The sequence below is a fragment of the Echinops telfairi genome, unplaced genomic scaffold, assembly GCF_000313985.2.
Source record: "Echinops telfairi isolate 266 unplaced genomic scaffold, ASM31398v2 ScPeMD7_23;HRSCAF=83, whole genome shotgun sequence".
NCBI lineage: Eukaryota > Metazoa > Chordata > Mammalia > Afrosoricida > Tenrecidae > Echinops > Echinops telfairi.
In genome coordinates this window covers 84,654,070-84,660,645 of record NW_022103920.1, presented here as the reverse complement: position 1 = coordinate 84,660,645, position 6,576 = coordinate 84,654,070, and the positions used below count along the sequence as shown (strand labels likewise).

General features: G+C 46.2%; 1 non-coding gene across 1 annotated transcript; it reads left to right on the top strand.

Moving 5' to 3' along the window:
• Positions 1-5,810: 5,810 nt before the first annotated feature.
• LOC115869261 lies at positions 5,811-5,940 on the top strand. The gene has a single exon (XR_004046080.1). It is a non-coding gene; the product is annotated as a small nucleolar RNA SNORA3/SNORA45 family (small nucleolar RNA).
• Positions 5,941-6,576: the final 636 nt, after the last annotated feature.

Sequence of the window (6,576 nt, the reverse complement as noted above, 5' to 3'; positions counted from 1 at the left end):
GGGGAACTCAGACTAAGATATAAACGAGCCTGTACCGAAAAACAAATAGAACCAGAAAATTCCTTAGAAATTGGGATGGTGAGGCTTTCGCTTGGTCGCTTTGGGCAGTTCAACGGGAAAGACCAGTCACTTAAAAAGTGGCATCTTTCTCTCTTGGAGCAGCTGGTGGCTTTGAACTACTGACCTTGGGGTAAGCAGCCCAACCTGTAACCGCTACATCACCAGGGCTTCTTTTGGTAAAATAAAGGATCAGTAAAAATGGAAGAACTCCTTGAATGAACTGGCACAAGAGCCACAACGATGGGCTCAAACATACCAACCCTCATGAAGATGGCATAGGACAGGGCTCTGTCACACATCAGCTTTCCACGAATCAGTGCCAACTCCATGGCAACTAACACAACGACCAAGTAGGCTCCACAGGAAGCCAGCAACTTATACCTGGGATGAAGGGGGGGGGCACTCCAATACAAACAAATAATTTTACACTTTGAAGGACAAACGCATCTACTGCGAGCTGAGCATGCATGCAGACTGACGTAATCAGGGGGCGGCGGGAAGAGCGCGTGGTGTCTGCGTCTGTGTCCTTAGGAATATGGACTCTGGTGAGTGTCAAACCTGAAAAGGGTTTTAGAGAGTGTTAGCCTGGCTTTTGACTAATTAAGTGCAAGAAGTCAATAATAGAGTGTTGTAAATGCAGAAGGAAGAAAATCTTTAAAACTTCTTTTTGCGATTTTCCATTTCCACCCATTGTTTTCTGTGTCTCACTAAGCTAGGCATTTTTCACAGTGATTCTTCACTCTTTGAAGTATGTTGCCATATTTTGCATCTCCTCCCACCCCCTCAACAGTAGTAGATTCGGTCAAGATCATTTTCCCTGTGTGAGAAAGAAAGAGAGCGAGGCAAGGCAGAGGGGAGATGCATTTGGCTCCATCAGCTCCAACAGGAAGCCACCAGGAAACCCGTTCCTGATCCACCAACCTATAGCTCGTCACCTCCGAGTCCTGTAAAACACAAGCTAAAGCAGGGCTAGTTATTGCTGGAAGGCAATTAAAAGTTCTTAAAATGGAAATTAGAAAGCCTTTGGGGAAAAACACTCACTACATTAATGATATGGACTACTCAGATCTGTATAGATCTCAAATTGTAATGCCAAATTAATTTACCCCTTGGAGGATGTACTCTAGCTACATCGCTTTTTGCCTATCCAATTTCTCCCCGGATAAAATCCCACCTCCTTCAGGAAGCTCTCCATGACTTGTCAGCCTGTAAGAGTTGACCTCACCGCTCTGCACCCACCAACACTATGTCATTATATGTTCAGTGCTGGTTGCCTAGCTCCTTGCACGGCACATGGGACACAAGAAGTCTAATGTGTATGATTAAAATGTGCTTTACTCATGCATTCTCACGGCTGCGGAGTCAATTCCAACTCATCGTGACCCTATGGGGCAGGATGGAACTGGGTCTCCAAGGCTGTACATCTTTATGGAGTAGAAACCCTTATTTTCTTCTGAGGAGCAGCTGGTGGGTTTGAACTGCTGACCTTGTGCTTAGCAACCCAAAACTTAATCCACCAGGGCTCCTTAAATGTGCCTCAGGTTGAGCAAAGGCAAGCAAAGCCTCAAGGAAAGTTAAGGCTTTCCTCGGGAAAAAACAGTCTGTCATAACCCCAAAATGTCTTTTGGGCACCACCTGTCACTTCACGCACATTCCCGACATTTGTGTTTTCTTTGGGATTCTGAGTGTTCCTCTTCGACCTAGCACTTCCGAAGGCCAGAGATTATGAGCTAGTTACTCTGTTGACGACCCAACAGAAAGTTCTACTGAACAAGTGTTGTGTGAAATGTAAGGTTGTACAACAGGTGCCAACTGTTCTTTTAGATCCCAACCTCAAATACCACTTAAGGAGAACACTTCTTAAGTCTTCAAAGAGACAAAGGCAACACAAACCCACAGGCACATCCTCCAGATGAGAGAGGCCAGTAACATGAGGTCAAATGGAGGATTCAGTTGGATGCCAGTTAAACAGGCAAGGAACAAAGGGAGCTGTCACATACTCGTGACTGGTGACAGATCAATAGGTCATAGTTTCGGGTGAGACTACAGAAGCAGGAATCAGGGCTGTGATGGGATACATACATATGTTAGATAGAAGAGGTTACAAGAAAGGTCCAATGCCTTTCAATCAAGGCCTTCAGGGCACAACTAAAAGGGCATGACTTACGTCTACCACCAGTGGCTTCACAGGAGACAGATGGGTCAGTCTACTCCCGTAAAGAGTTACAGTCTCGGAACCCACATGCGCAGTTTTACCCTGTGCTATTGGGTGGCCATGTGGCAGAATTAACTCAATGGCAGTGAGTTTGGTTTGGTACTGTCCTCAGTACAGTGATCTCCATCCAGGACACACCCTGGGCTGGCTGGAGAAGGGTGGAGGTATTCTACTTTCCAATGCGCTCAACCGGAGACCAAGATTATCCACTGAAAACACCTCAAACTCACTGTCCTGGGGTCAGTTCTGACCCATTGCCACCCTATATCTCCATCTTGGTGACAGAGCAGAAGCAGTCCGGTGGAAGGTGAATCTACGTGGGGACTCTGCGAATGGGTTGTAGGCTGTCACCGTCATCCATAGCCTTCTGCAACACAGGGTGCTCAGATTTTAAGCTCTGATACACTGTGTTATCCATGCAAACAGCCACCCTCAAGTAGATTGACTCCTTTATGTCCCTGACTCTTAGGTTCATATATGTGTTTATTGAGCAGTTATGAGCCAGGCACTATAAACTAAAGACTAAATTTGCAGATCACATTACTCTCACATTACCAGTTTTTGAGACATTTTTTCAAAAGTCCTGGCTCCCCAGTGATAATCTTGGTGTCCAGGGCTATACATAGTCCTCATGTCTATTGTGGAAGAATTGTCATTGTTACTATAAAATCAGTATAGATGGAGTGCTCAGTCTGAACTGGATCTAATACCTCTCTATTATTAGTGGCCACTCCCTGTTGCCTGATGGAGATAGGACAGCAGTGAAAGTTATGTCCATTCATTGGTCCTCGGTTTCCTCATCTGCGACATGACCGCGCAGACTAGGTAATCTGCAAAGCTGCCATTTTCAGCAATTGTGTGCGAAATTCCCAGTCTGGATCCAACATTTTCTCAATCTCTTTCCTCTTCCTTCTTTTTTTTTTTTCCTGCACCTCCCTCAAGGGACCGCGCTTTCTTCCCTTCGGTAAATTCCATTGAGAACGATAAGGACAGCCCGAGTTTGGCGCTTCCCCGCTCCGGCTGCTTCATTATAGCCCAACACGAAAAAAGTTTAAACAAATGCCCACTTTCCTTTTCTTCACCCGCCATCGGTCTCTGTCAGCTTGGCAGAGGAAATATGGCCCCTAATAGCTTGCTGTGGAACAAACATTTGCATAACAGTTACCACGGAGCCCATAACTCTAAGCTAATTGGCTGATGGTGATTAAAATGATTAAGTGATTGTAATTTATATGATTAACCAATTAAACCATTCTCAAGTGATTGGCTCAGGGTAGGCCTTGGGATGTGCACGTGTCTCTCAGCATGAAGGCCAACACTCGTGAGTGTTAAATGTTCTTTCAGACGCTGAGTGGTACCTCTGGACAGCACGTCTAGTGTTTTACACGGAAGAGCTGAATTTTATTCTGTGAAATAAGTGACTATCAAAAAATTCAGTGCCCGGCAGAGAAGTAGGAGGTAGACTATTTAAGAACAACGTGGAGGGACAAGGCATGTGTATTGATGACTAAAACAGTGGCTGTTAGTGGAAAGCCGGCCACAATCCATGAATGTAAAAGACGTGATTTAGACTTGGGACATGTTGCCTCTGGCTAGCTGGCTTTGTCACTTCCCAGTGTGTTGTGTAATTGAGCTATTTAACATCTTTAAGCATTTGCATTTCTCCACTATAGAACAAGTCTTACTTACTTCTTAAGTTTATTGTGAAGATCAGCTATGATTGTGACTAAGAGAAGGCTCAGAGTTTTAAACCTCTCCACTCCTCAATTCTTGTTCCACTCACAAGAAATATTTCAGACGAGAAGTAAAATTTAGACAAGAGTCAGAGAAAAGGGTTGGAGAGAAAGAAGGCCACTTCCGGGAGCACAAAAAAACCGCGTGAAATGAATACTGAAGCCGGACTGTGATACCAAGAGCAGGAAATCCCAAGGGCGCAAGGCTAAGGGACCCTGTGCATCCCCACCCTCTGACCTGCAGGAGAGCTTGCTCCCAGTCTGGGCTTTCTCCCCTCCTAGCCTCACTGGCTGGGGAGGTGTGGTTGAGGGTATTGGCCAACCTTATTGGCTGAGTTCATGTGCACTTCTGTGATGTCTCATCACCGGTGCCTAGTGTTTTCCCATCAGTGCCAGCTATATGCCTGTCTTCCCTGCAATTCCTTTATTGTGGCCTTGTCAGCCAATTTCCGCTAGTGCAGGCATTCAGGGGAAAAACCACCCTGTGTCCCTCATCCTGTCAGTTGGTTTTGGTTTTTGGCTCTTTTCCTGCCTCTGTCCCGGTTCAGACTTAATGACGGGGTCTCTAAAATATATTAGAATTTGCGATCCCTTTGCCCCTTAGAACAAGGCACTTGGTGAATGTAGTGAGTGCAACAAATGAGAGAACTCATCCTTCTCATCAAGAAAGAACTCCAGTTCTTTGAACCAACCAGGCAGGTAGTCAGGAAGCAGAAACTGAACATCTTGTTAGGCAGACAGAGGCCAGCAAAGGGAGAAGAGGTGGTGCTGGCAGGAACGGTAACACCAAGGAGAGGTAGAGACCGTTCCCCAGACTCACCTCCCAGCACAAAGGAAGGCGAAGGGTAGATAGGACACATTTCTTAATCAATGCAAGAAGCCAGAGATCGTGAAAAGGCTGGGTGGGGAAAGACAAGATATTCACACTACCCCCACAATGACTGAACAGACTCCTAGGTTTGGGGTGTGAGACAAGGGCACAGCATGAAGTGTAGGGGGGAGAGGAAGCACCTATGTGGAAAGAGGAGGTACACTACAGAGGACCAGCCAATAGCAGGAGACTTGCCAGAAAGCCAGCCTATGGTGCGAGAGCTACCATTAACAGACTGTAAGGTTAGGCTCTACATTCTGCCAGACCTTTTAGACTCGCTAAGGGCCCTTAAGACTTCTTTTCCAAAGTCTCCCCTGCAACAAGCTTACTCTTTCTGGTCAAACCCTTTTTCTGATTCTGGTCTGAATTTTGTCCCTTTGCCTGAAATCTTTCCTGGGAGCCAGCAGGACAAGAACAAAGGAGTGATCCTCCTCCTGGTAACATAATTGTGGGATGACTTAAAGTCCACTGTGATTTGGTGTGCCCTGGGTTCCCCCTCCCCCACCAGGATTCCCCAGTGGTTCGGCTTCAAGGGGCCCTTCTTAACTGCAGCTTTTTCTTCCTCTGCACCTGGGGCTAACCCCATCCCCATCCTCCCCAGAGATGCCAGGCTTTTCTGAAAAGGGAGACCAGAAAGAGCCGGTTGATGGCCAGACTGGACTGGCAGGCTGTTGGTTTTCAGGCTTCCAATTATTAAAAAATGTAAAGCCAGCTAGATAATGGGTATTCCTATTTGGGGAGCTGTAGCAAGCTAACAAAGACACCCACTTGTGGGAGCCTTCCTCCTAGGCCTCTTCTAGTTATTAAACGCTAGCTTAATAAAGGTCTGGAATGGTTTACTTCCCTTTAAAGAATAAAATGTGTGGCTGTACCATGGGTCTTACCAGAAATAAATGCCAAGGCTACCGCTGCTGCTGCAAGCCAGTTGCCATCAGAGACTATAGTCACATCTGGACACAGGTCTTGTCCTGGTGTGCGAGCGTCCACGGAGAGAATGTGCTGGTCTTGATTCACTGGCAGGGCAGTCAGTGTCCTGGCTAGTGCCCTGGTCAGAAAGGTGCCCTCTAGCAGGTATGAGTTGGCAGGGATCTTTCCTCACATTGAGAGTCAGTCCCGGCCATGGTGTATTATCAACCTGTCTGTGTTTTTCAAGGACTGCTATAAAGTATGCAAAAATTCCAAACACTGCCATTGCATCTACTCTGACTCATTGCTACCCTGTGAGTAGAACTAGCTGCCCCGGTGGATTTCTAAAACTTTACATCTTTACAGGAGTAGAAAGCTTCATCTTTCTCCCTCAGAGTAGCTGATGGGTTTGAACAGCTGACCTTGAGGTTAGCAGCCCAACGTGTAGCCTACTGTACAGCCAAGGCTCCTACTCTTTTGGTTTTTTAAATCATTTTATTGGGGGTTGGTACAACTCTTATCACAATCCATCCATCCATTCATTGTGTCAGGCACATTTGTACATATGTTGGCATCAAGGAGTAGAAAGCTTCATCTTTCTCCCTCAGAGTGGCTGATGGGTTTGAACAGCTGACCTTGAGGTTAGCAGCCCAACATGTAGCCTACTGTACAGCCAAGGCTCCTACTCTTTTGGTTTTTTTAATCATTTTATTGGGGGCTGGTACAACTCTTATCACTATCCATCCATCCATTCATTGTGTCAGGCACATTTGTACATATGTTGGCATCAT